This window comes from Callionymus lyra, chromosome 10 (assembly GCF_982586985.1).
Source record: "Callionymus lyra chromosome 10, fCalLyr1.hap1.1, whole genome shotgun sequence".
Taxonomy (NCBI): Eukaryota; Metazoa; Chordata; class Actinopteri; order Syngnathiformes; family Callionymidae; genus Callionymus; species Callionymus lyra.
The window spans coordinates 1145690-1157500 of record NC_141827.1 but is presented as its reverse complement, the minus strand read 5'-3'; positions in this window follow the sequence as shown (position 1 = coordinate 1157500).

Below are 11811 nucleotides of genomic sequence, written 5' to 3'. Positions count from 1 at the left end.
ACACGTGTTCAAAGAGAAGTTTAATAAAAACCTCTTCATGTGGTTTGTATTATGAGTTGATTGAAAGAATCGCAAGAATCTTTTAAAACATCTATTTTCTTCCTTGATGTGTCTCATGGTCGTTCACAGCAGAAGAACAAAGATCACCTGCAGGAATAAAATCTCTTTCAACTGATGTTTTGTTCTTTCAATCAAAAATACAAGAAATCTCTTGTGAAACTGATCGATGGAGTGGATTCTGATGAACTTGCATGAGTTTGACTTTTGTCAGGACCAGAGACTGGACTCCCTTATCCATCCATTCATCCATTCATCCATCCATTCATCCATCCATCCATCCATCCATCCATCCATCCATCCATCCATCCATCCATCCATCCATCCATCCATCCATCCATCCATCCATCCATCCATCCATCCATCCATCCATCCATCCATCCATCCATCCATCCATCCATCCATCCATCCATCCATCCATCCATCCATCCATCCACCCATCCATCCATGCATCCATGCATCCATGCATCCATGCATCCATCCATCCATCCATCCATCCATCCATCCATCCATCCATCCATCCATCCATGCATCCATCCATCCATCCATCCATCCATCCATCCATCCATCCATCCATCCATCCATCCATCCATGCATCCATGCATCCATCCATCCATCCATCCATCCATCCATCCATCCATCCATCCATCCATCCATCCATCCATCCATCCATCCATCCATCCATCCATCCATCCATCCATCCATCCATCCATCCATCCATTGAACCTTCAGACCACCAGGAGAGTCAAACAGGTTCAACTGAACTAAATACTCTGACAGAATAAACTGAATTTTTCCAACAACTTGTTCTGGTCGTTAAACGCTTCATGTGTTCTGGTTTATCTGGTGTGAACAACACTTGCTGTTGTTTAGAAACCACTTCTGCCACAGTGAACACATTTGCACTCGTTTATGAAACTGTGTCGGTGCAATTTGTTCACTTAGCCGCGCACGTTCCTATTTGTTCTTGTGCGTGACGGGTCGAGCTTCCTGTCAGGAGCGTTTCTGTTTCCTCTCCATTTGCTTCCAGCGTCTAAATGTGCTGAACACACAGAGCGCAGGAGGAAGAGGGGGGTCGGCTGCAGTAAACAACACTTTGGCGTCTTAAATAAAACATTTGTTTGTGATTGAGGCTTCATGATGTGAACAGCATGACCTGTTTTACTGGGAGTCTCTAAACAGCCTCAGCAGAAACAGATCTGACTCTATCCATATTGTATGAGAACAAATTTTCTCGACAAGTTGAGTGATAGATTTGTACAAGGCCCAAATGTTTTCTTTCCTGCAGAGAACGTCTGTGAGTGACATCGCTTGGTATTAATAAAACTTTTAACAATACATGGCAAATGAGTTTTCTCTGTTAACACGACGCAAATGTGCTCGTCCGGGTCTCCTGGGAACGAAAGCTGCAACATCTGAAGAGAGAAACACGAGCTTTTCACGTCAAATACACAACAACGTGTCCTGGTCTCACTAGCAGTTTATTTTTCTTAACTCTCAATGACGACATCCACCGGAAAATGTAACAAAAACATTCTCCTCACAAAACCTTTTATGACATTATTTCCATTTTTTTATCCAAAAAATCTGAATATCCTTTATTTATTTTCCCTCAGGTTTCACTTCTTATGTCACCTTTGACTCTTTTCTAATGTTTCTGTTGCTACATTCAACCTTCAGCCCAGAAACATACATCCAGAGCATAAAGACCAAGAATTAAACTCATTATATTTTATATTAAACGCAACATTGTTTTTATTTTCAATTACTTTAAACAAAAACAAATATAACACATTCATGTATGAATGACAAAGACTGTCTATAAATGACTGTAAAAACATTCAAATGAATGCTTGACACGACAACTGTGCTCATGTGACTCAAAGACGCTCGTCAGAACAAAAACACCATCAAAGATGTAAAAAACTCGTCAAACTCAAGGTCACAAATGTCACATGACATCCTACGACGCAACCGCACACACTGTAATACTACACGTGTGTATTCAAAAATCCACACGTGAGGTTAGAAATGTTAATATGTTCAACTTTGAGTTCTACTTCATTTGGTGCTCGCCCACTAACCGCTTCGCTATTTGTTTATCTTTGAGGCACCGCCTCGTCTCTGAGAAAGCTTTGTAAGTAAGTAAGTAGTTTTTATTTATATAGCGCTTTTCCAGACCAGGGTCACAAAGCGCTTAAACAATCAAAACAATACTCAATAAAGAATATATTTTAAAGATCAAGATAAAACTGATAACACAACAGGAGTTCCAGAAAATCAAGGAAAAGCCTCAACAAATAGAAATGTTTTAAGATCTTTGATGTCAGTAGATCATCAAACACAGAGAAGGTTCCAAAGCTTAGGAGCAACAGTCTGGAAGGATTTCTCTCCTCTGGTCCTGAAGTTCAGGAACCATCAGAAGATTCTGATCCACAGACCTCAGAGCCCGAGCTGGGGTGTAAGTCTGGATCAGATCATGAAGGTCTGACCATGAATAGATCTGAAAGTAAGAACCAGAATTTTAAAATGATCTTGAAAGAAACTGGAAGCCAGTGAAGAGTTTTAAAGATTCGGAGAAATGTGTTCCTCAGGGCACTTGTGAAGCGTTCGAGGCTTGTCGACCCACACCGCCTCAGAGGTCATGATTATGATCCTGACAGGTTAACAATGTTGTTTATTAAGGGTCTCCCTCGCAAACAACATGGCAGTCCTGTGCAGTGCACTCGACGAGCTCACGTTCCAACGTGATGAGAGGAAGAAGGTGGTTCGGCCCTGATGAGTCAAGCTCAGTTATCTCCGTTATCTCCTGGACGTGGCGACAGGATCAGTAGCTCATATTGTTTTTGAGCGATGCGTCCAGCTGGGAGTACATCGATCCCGTCGGCCTTCGCCTTGGGTTTAAACCAATAGCGAAGCGGTTAGAGGGCGGAGCACCAAATGAAGTAGAACCCCTGAGTTATCATCATAATCTCAGGTTCTACGAAACGGTGCGAAGCCCTCTAACCGCGTCGCTCAGCAGCGTGAGTTTTCAGTTGGAGGAAGTGTGGCGGGTATATCAGGACGTGGACTAGGACGTGGACTAGGACGTGGACTAGGACGTGGACTAGGACGTGGACTAGGACGTGGACTAGGACGTGGACTAGGACGTGGACTAGGACGTGGACTAGGACGTGGACTGCACCCAGCTGGGTGGCGAGGTCACTAAGCTCTCTCAGAGATGAGGCGGGGCCTCAGGGGTTAAACCAATAGCGAAGCGGTTAGAGGTCGAGCATCACTTTGTAGAACCTGAGATTATGATCATATCTCAGGGGGTTTTAGTTGTTTAGTCTTTATCGGATCAGATGTTGTGGTATCTGTCGACCCTCAGGGCGAGTCAATACCTGGATCATGTTGACACAAATAAATAACTTCATAACCGACGACTTTGATGACCAGTGTGTCTATAGACTTTAGTAAAACTGTTTCTTAACTTCAGCGTCCTTGTTGTTGGATCATGTTCAAGTTCAAGCTCGTGTGTGTTTTATAAGATAAATTCTGGTTCAACAAACACATCATGTTTCACGAGCCTCACATGTTTCTCATCCAACAAATGACACCATGAAAAATAATGAAAACTGTCAATCAAGTGTAAGGATTTAACTTCACGTGAAACATGTTTGTGTGACTCAACAACAATGTCGTTCAGTAAACGTCACGAAAAATAAAATGTTTGCATCTAGAGGTCAAACTCAGCTGAAGGTCACCAGAGGTCAATTCAAGACAGTGACTCACAAAATGGATCTTTTAACAGTAACTTTCCAGAATCATATCTTGTTACTTTTGACTGACGTCGTCAAAACAATCCTTGATCCATCGACACAAACATTTGTTTGAGACTCAACAGAACGAGAGTCAGAAGGAAAACTGATTGACAGCAGCAGCATCAACACACATGAACGTCATAGAAACGCTTTAGAAGCCGGTGAGTCTGAATTAAGACTCCATCGTTTTAGAAAATAATCAGATCAACAGTCAATCAATCATCAGAAATGTTGAGTTTTAAAAAGGCCACAGTTGTTAAAAAACTGTTAAATATGAATTGACCTTCACTAAACAACATAAAATGAGTAAATAAGTCATTTTATTTTAAGTTATTTTCGAATATAAAATCATTTATTGATTTTTATAAAAAAAATAAAAACAACTGGTTGATTTTTTTTTGGAAGAAAATCTATTTAAGTATTTGTTGTTATGAGTGAATACTATTGTAAATTACAATCCATTACAAAATGCTATTTTATTACAAAATATTCTTTGAATTTCACATTTCATCGCTTTGCGCCAAACGTTATAAAACTAAAAAGGCAAATGAAATTATAATCAATTTTTTGAAATATGTATAAAAGTAAAGAACATTTAGCAAAACAAGAATCCTCTGAAAATGAAACGTGATCTTCAAGAAAAAGGTCAAATATGGAATAAACAAGTTAAAAATCTGTGTTTACAAATGAATGTGAAGCGTTTATTGACATTCAATAAACATAATAATATAAAGTGTTAGTTTAGCATAATATGCTGCACGTGATGATTTGAATGAAATCACACCTGCTGGTTTGTTCCCTGACGACACAAACTTCTGAGATCTTAATAAATGATGCAGAACCAGAGACAAACTTCATCGTTTCAGGACTTTAAAAGAAACTCTCTTACCTTGAGCGTTCGCTCTTCTGTGCTCACGTTTCTATCACTTCAAGCTGCAACGGAAGAAACAAAAAAAGTGCAAAAACTGTAGAAAGTTTAAAAGAAATGGAATAAATGGTCAAATAAAAAGACAAAATAAGAAAATAAATATCCAGATCTGCTGCTGAACACGTCCTCTCTGTTGCTAATGCACACGAGCAATGTTCCGACACCTCGCGTGTCGACAATAGTTATCACAATTTCAAGAAATATTCCTTGAGGCTGTAAACTGTCTGAAATTCTCTAATGTCAACCCCAGAAATCTGTAAACAGTTCTGTATTTTATGTGCGACAGGCTCGCGCCGTGTCGTCTGTGGACACACTTGCGTACGTCATCCGGGCGCCATGTTGTTGACTTCTGTCCAAAACAAAAAAAATAGATATATATATATACATATATATATATATATATATATATATATATATATGTATGTATATATATATATATATAATTCATTAAAAAAATGCAAAGAAGAAGTTATTGGACAGAAAAAAATGTGGAATAAAAGCTAAAATAATGCGGATGAAAAAAAAAGGACATTTTTCTATATTGTTGAGAAAGTCCGATGAAAACATGTCATGGTTCCATCAATTCAAGTCTAAACGGTGAAATTATCCACAGAATCGTTCTTTATCGATGTGAAAGTGACACATTTATTGTCATCCTGACGCGTCTTTATCTTTTTTAAACTCACACTTAAGCTGGAAAAAGCTTCTGAACATCCATCAGTCTCTTCTCACTTTGTTCTGGACCCACGACGTCGGATTGTGTTGTTGTGAGCGACGGCTTCTCAGACGACAGGCCTTCGACGGCGAGCTGACAGGAGCGAACCGTCCTCAGACGACAGGCCTGGGACTCGAACCAAAACCCTGTTTCTCTCCTCAAGATGGAACCGTTGAACAGAATTCATGTTTACAGACAAAAGGATAAATACAAATACCACTGTTCGTACTTATGTTTGCAAAGAGATTTGAGTGAGTTCAAGGAAATGATTTAAAAAAGAAAGGAAGAGTTTTCAAGAAGAAGGAAGAGGAAAAAAGGAAGAAGAGACATTAAGAAGTTGTTATTATTGCGTCAGTGGATTGAACGACTTCATCATGTGTTCTTTCTGTGTCGACAACTTCCTGCCACTGAAGGCGTCACGACGGTCGACGTCAAACACAGAAGATAAAATTCATCATCCAGACATTGACTTTTATTTCAGGGCAAAACAGTTTCTAGGGTCACAGGGGGTGGAGCCTATCCCAGCTACCCGGGAGCAAGGCGAGGGACTCCCTGAACAGCTGCAATGATAGAATACACAAAGAAGATGCAGCACGAACCACAGTTTATTACTTTCATATTTCATTCAGTCTAACATCACCTCATTTGACTCTTCCTGCCGTCTGGTCCTGGTCCTGGTCCTGGTCCTGGTTCTGGTTCTGGTCCTGGTCCTGGTCCTGGTCCTGGTCCTGGTCCTGGTCCTGGTCCTGGTCCTGGTTCTGGTTCTGGTTCTGACCCACAAGTCATTGGATTCATCTCGTGCAGCAACAGTCATGACTTTACAAAGAAGAATAAACTAAAAGTTCTGCCTGTTAAACTTGACATCTGTTCATATATTTGAGTGAATTATTAAACCAAGTTTGTTTTTATACGAGCAAAGGTTTGTAACATTCTCAGAGTCCCATAATGCACTGCAACGTTTGAAGCTCATTTTGATAAAGGGTCTTACGAAGCGACCCTTAAACAGCAAAGGAACAAAAGCCAAATATTTGCAAAGTCACATGATCTTTTTTCAACATCCCAGTTTGATCTTTATATTCATTATTTATTTTCTTCTTGTTCAAAGTGCAGAAATAAAAACAAAGACAAAACTCAAGAAAATGCTTAAATTTTACTTCCTCGTCCTGTTAAATAAATCTATTTCAACATTTCTCAGATCTTTCAAAGTCATTCTCAGCCCGTCAGGGAGGAGACAGTCTTCAGAACCAGCAGGTTAAAGGTTAAAGGTCAGGAGACTCAACTCCCTCCCTGTCCTACCATCACTCTCACCTTGAACTACCTGAGCCTTTGTTTTTGTTGATATTCTGTTTATTAGTTGATTATTTATTTTTGTTGGTTATTTATTATTATTTATTATTTAATGTCTTAATTAATGTCCTTTTAAGTCTTGAATTGTTAAGTCTTTAATTGTTTTAATGGTTTTAAGTGTTTAATGTGTTGCATGGTGTGTCAGAGAGAAACACACTTTCATTTATGCTGTACGTCTTAATACTTGTGTCTTTGACAATAAAACAAAGTTGAACTCCGTCGGCGTCGATGGTGTAACTGTCGTGAAACAGTCGCGATGAAGGAATGTTTGGATGTTGACAGAGAGAAAAATAAACGTTTGTTTCCGCTGATCCAATATTTGACACGTTTTCTATGCAAAGATAAAACAAGTTCATTTAACAGTTATTGGGAAACATTGTTCAGCAAACAGAGGCTCCGGGGCAGAGAGGCTGAACCAGCACATGAGGATCTTCTTCGTTCCTCGTCCACCGTCACAGGTTCACTTGAGTCCAGCTGTTGAACCTGCAGATGATGTCTTTAGAATTCAAATGCAAATGTAATGATTCTCTTAAAAGTCTCTTATCAACATCATATCGTGTTTGAATCGACCGTGAGTTCAATACAAAAATCAACTTCTAGTGGAAAAAAATTCGAAAAGAAAAATGTTCAAAATATTCGTTATTGAACCAAAACAAGTGCATGAAATAAATAAGAAGTTATACATAGTTCAATAAAATACTTTTTTTTTTGCTCGTGCTTTAACAACACACATGAAAATACTCAAAGCATTGGTGGAGCCAGGGTCTGATGCAGGCCAGCTCCAACACAATTTGATTTATTTGCTTTTCTCAGTAGTTCCCAAAGATTCTTGAGGCTTCATCAACATGAAGGTGTGTTGGGTCAAAGGTCAACCACCTTCCATAGATACACATGCAGTGCTGGAGGTCGTTGAGGGTTCAAGTGACTCTGCAGTTTCATTTCATTTCTATTGTGTCTAATGAGTCAGAGTTGAATCTATAAAACCTTGATTATCTAAAGAAGTGTTTATATGTTTACATGAAAGATTCCTCGTCAAACTTAGTGACGGAAGTGTTACGTAAACAACAACAAACATAAACGACATTTCTTCAGTTCTCTCACAAACACCTTCGTGTGAGAGGAAGAGTGAGAGGAAGAGTGAGAGGAAGCGTGAGAGGAAGAGTGAGAGGAAGAGTGAGAGGAAGTGTGAGAGGAAGAGTGAGAGGAAGAGTGAGAGGAAGCGTGAGAGGAAGAGTGAGAGGAAGAGTGAGAGGAAGTGTGAGAGGAAGTGTGAGAGGAAGAGTGAGAGGAAGCGTGAGAGGAAGCGTGAGAGGAAGAGTGAGAGGAAGAGTGAGAGGGAGAGTGAGAGGAAGCGTGAGAGTTAGCGTGAGAGGGAGTGTGAGAGGAAGAGTGAGAGGAAGCGTGAGAGGAAGCGTGAGAGTTAGCGTGAGAGGGAGTGTGAGAGGAAGAGTGAGAGGAAGCGTGAGAGGAAGCGTGAAAGGGAGAGTGAGAGGAAGCGTGAGAGGAAGAGTGAGAGGAAGAGTGAGAGGAAGCGTGAGAGGAAGAGTGAGAGGAAGAGTGAGAGGAAGAGTGAGAGGGAGAGTGAGAGGAAGCGTGAGAGTTAGCGTGAGAGGGAGTGTGAGAGGAAGAGTGAGAGGAAGCGTGAGAGGAAGCGTGAAAGGAAGAGTGAGAGGAAGCGTGAGAGGAAGAGTGAGAGGAAGAGTGAGAGGAAGCGTGAGAGGAAGAGTGAGAGGAAGAGTGAGAGGGAGAGTGAGAGGAAGCGTGAGAGTTAGCGTGAGAGGGAGTGTGAGAGGAAGAGTGAGAGGAAGCGTGAGAGGAAGAGTGAGAGGAAGAGTGAGAGGAAGAGTGAGAGGAAGAGTGAGAGGAAGCGTGAGAGGAAGCGTGAGAGGAAGAGTGAGAGGAAGAGTGAGAGGAAGAGTGAGAGGAAGCGTGAGAGGAAGCGTGAGAGGAAGAGTGAGAGGAAGAGTGAGAGGAAGAGTGAGAGGAAGCGTGAGAGGAAGCGTGAGAGGAAGAGTGAGAGGAAGAGTGAGAGGAAGAGTGAGAGGAAGCGTGAGAGGAAGCGTGAGAGGAAGAGTGAGAGGAAGTGTGAGAGGAAGTGTGAGAGGAAGCGTGAGAGGAAGTGTGAGAGGAAGCGTGAGAGGAAGAGTGAGAGGAAGTGTGAGAGGAAGTGTGAGAGGAAGCATGAGAGGAAGTGTGAGAGGAAGAGTGAGAGGAAGCGTGAGAGGGAGCGTGAGAGGAAGCGTGAGAGGAAGCGTGAGAGGAAGAGTGAGAGGAAGTGTGAGAGGAAGTGTGAGAGGAAGCGTGAGAGGAAGCGTGAGAGGAAGAGTGAGAGGAAGAGTGAGAGGAAGAGTGAGAGGAAGCGTGAGAGTTAGCGTGAGAGGGAGTGTGAGAGGAAGCGTGAGAGGAAGCGTGAGAGGAAGAGTGAGAGGAAGTGTGAGAGGAAGTGTGAGAGGAAGCGTGAGAGGAAGCGTGAGAGGAAGTGTGAGAGGAAGAGTGAGAGGAAGCGTGAGAGGAAGAGTGAGAGGAAGCGTGAGAGGAAGTGTGAGAGGAAGAGTGAGAGGAAGTGTGAGAGGAAGTGTGAGAGGAAGCGTGAGAGGAAGCGTGAGAGGAAGTGTGAGAGGAAGTGTGAGAGGAAGAGTGAGAGGAAGCGTGAGAGGAAGAGTGAGAGGAAGTGTGAGAGTTAGCGTGAGAGGAAGTGTGAGAGGAAGAGTGAGAGGAAGCGTGAGAGGAAGAGTGAGAGGAAGTGTGAGAGTTAGCGTGAGAGGAAGCGTGAGAGGAAGCGTGAGAGGAAGCGTGAGAGGAAGAGTGAGAGGAAGTGTGAGAGTTAGCGTGAGAGGAAGTGTGAGAAGAAGTGTGAGAGTTAGCGTGAGAGGAAGTGTGAGAGTTAGCATGAGAGGAAGTGTGAGAGGAAGTGTGAGAGTTAGCATGAGAGGAAGTGTGAGAGGAAGCGTGAGAGGAAGAGTGAGAGGAAGAGTGAGAGGAAGTGTGAGAGGAAGAGTGAGAGGAAGTGTGAGAGGAAGTGTGAGAGTTAGCATGAGAGGAAGTGTGAGAGGAAGAGTGAGAGGAAGTGTGAGAGTTAGCGTGAGAGGAAGTGTGAGAGGAAGCGTGAGAGGAAGTGTGAGAGTTAGCATGAGAGGAAGTGTGAGAGGAAGAGTGAGAGGAAGTGTGAGAGGAAGAGTGAGAGGAAGTGTGAGAGTTAGCATGAGAGGAAGTGTGAGAGGAAGCGTGAGAGGAAGAGTGAGAGGAAGAGTGAGAGGAAGTGTGAGAGGAAGAGTGAGAGGAAGTGTGAGAGGAAGTGTGAGAGTTAGCATGAGAAGAAGTGTGAGAGGAAGAGTGAGAGGAAGTGTGAGAGTTAGCGTGAGAGGAAGTGTGAGAGTTAGCGTGAGAGGAAGTGTGAGAGGAAGCGTGAGAGGAAGTGTGAGAGGAAGAGTGAGAGGAAGTGTGAGAGGAAGCGTGAGAGGAAGAGTGAGAGGAAGAGTGAGAGGGAGAGTGAGAGGAAGCGTGAGAGTTAGCGTGAGAGGGAGAGTGAGAGGAAGTGTGAGAGGAAGAGTGAGAGGAAGCGTGAGAGGAAGCGTGAGAGGAAGAGTGAGAGGAAGAGTGAGAGGAAGAGTGAGAGGAAGCGTGAGAGGAAGAGTGAGAGGAAGAGTGAGAGGAAGCGTGAGAGGAAGCGTGAGAGGAAGAGTGAGAGGAAGAGTGAGAGGAAGAGTGAGAGGAAGCGTGAGAGGAAGCGTGAGAGGAAGAGTGAGAGGAAGAGTGAGAGGAAGCGTGAGAGGAAGCGTGAGAGGAAGAGTGAGAGGAAGTGTGAGAGGAAGTGTGAGAGGAAGCGTGAGAGGAAGCGTGAGAGGAAGTGTGAGAGGAAGAGTGAGAGGAAGCGTGAGAGGAAGAGTGAGAGGAAGCGTGAGAGGAAGTGTGAGAGGACGAGTGAGAGGAAGTGTGAGAGGAAGTGTGAGAGGAAGCGTGAGAGGAAGCGTGAGAGGAAGTGTGAGAGGAAGTGTGAGAGGAAGAGTGAGAGGAAGCGTGAGAGGAAGAGTGAGAGGAAGTGTGAGAGTTAGCGTGAGAGGAAGTGTGAGAGGAAGAGTGAGAGGAAGCGTGAGAGGAAGAGTGAGAGGAAGTGTGAGAGTTAGCGTGAGAGGAAGCGTGAGAGGAAGCGTGAGAGGAAGCGTGAGAGGAAGAGTGAGAGGAAGTGTGAGAGTTAGCGTGAGAGGAAGTGTGAGAAGAAGTGTGAGAGTTAGCGTGAGAGGAAGTGTGAGAGTTAGCATGAGAGGAAGTGTGAGAGGAAGTGTGAGAGTTAGCATGAGAGGAAGTGTGAGAGGAAGCGTGAGAGGAAGAGTGAGAGGAAGAGTGAGAGGAAGTGTGAGAGGAAGAGTGAGAGGAAGTGTGAGAGGAAGTGTGAGAGTTAGCATGAGAGGAAGTGTGAGAGGAAGAGTGAGAGGAAGTGTGAGAGTTAGCGTGAGAGGAAGTGTGAGAGGAAGCGTGAGAGGAAGTGTGAGAGTTAGCATGAGAGGAAGTGTGAGAGGAAGAGTGAGAGGAAGTGTGAGAGGAAGAGTGAGAGGAAGTGTGAGAGTTAGCATGAGAGGAAGTGTGAGAGGAAGCGTGAGAGGAAGAGTGAGAGGAAGAGTGAGAGGAAGTGTGAGAGGAAGAGTGAGAGGAAGTGTGAGAGGAAGTGTGAGAGTTAGCATGAGAAGAAGTGTGAGAGGAAGAGTGAGAGGAAGTGTGAGAGTTAGCGTGAGAGGAAGTGTGAGAGGAAGCGTGAGAGGAAGTGTGAGAGGAAGAGTGAGAGTTAGCGTGAGAGGAAGAGTGAGAGGAAGTGTGAGAGGAAGCGTGAGAGGAAGAGTGAGAGGAAGAGTGAGAGGGAGAGTGAGAGGAAGCGTGAGAGTTAGCGTGAGAGGGAGAGTGAGAGGAAGTGTGAGAGGAAGAGTGAGAGGAAGCGTGAGAGGAAGCGTGAGAGGAAGAGTGAGAGG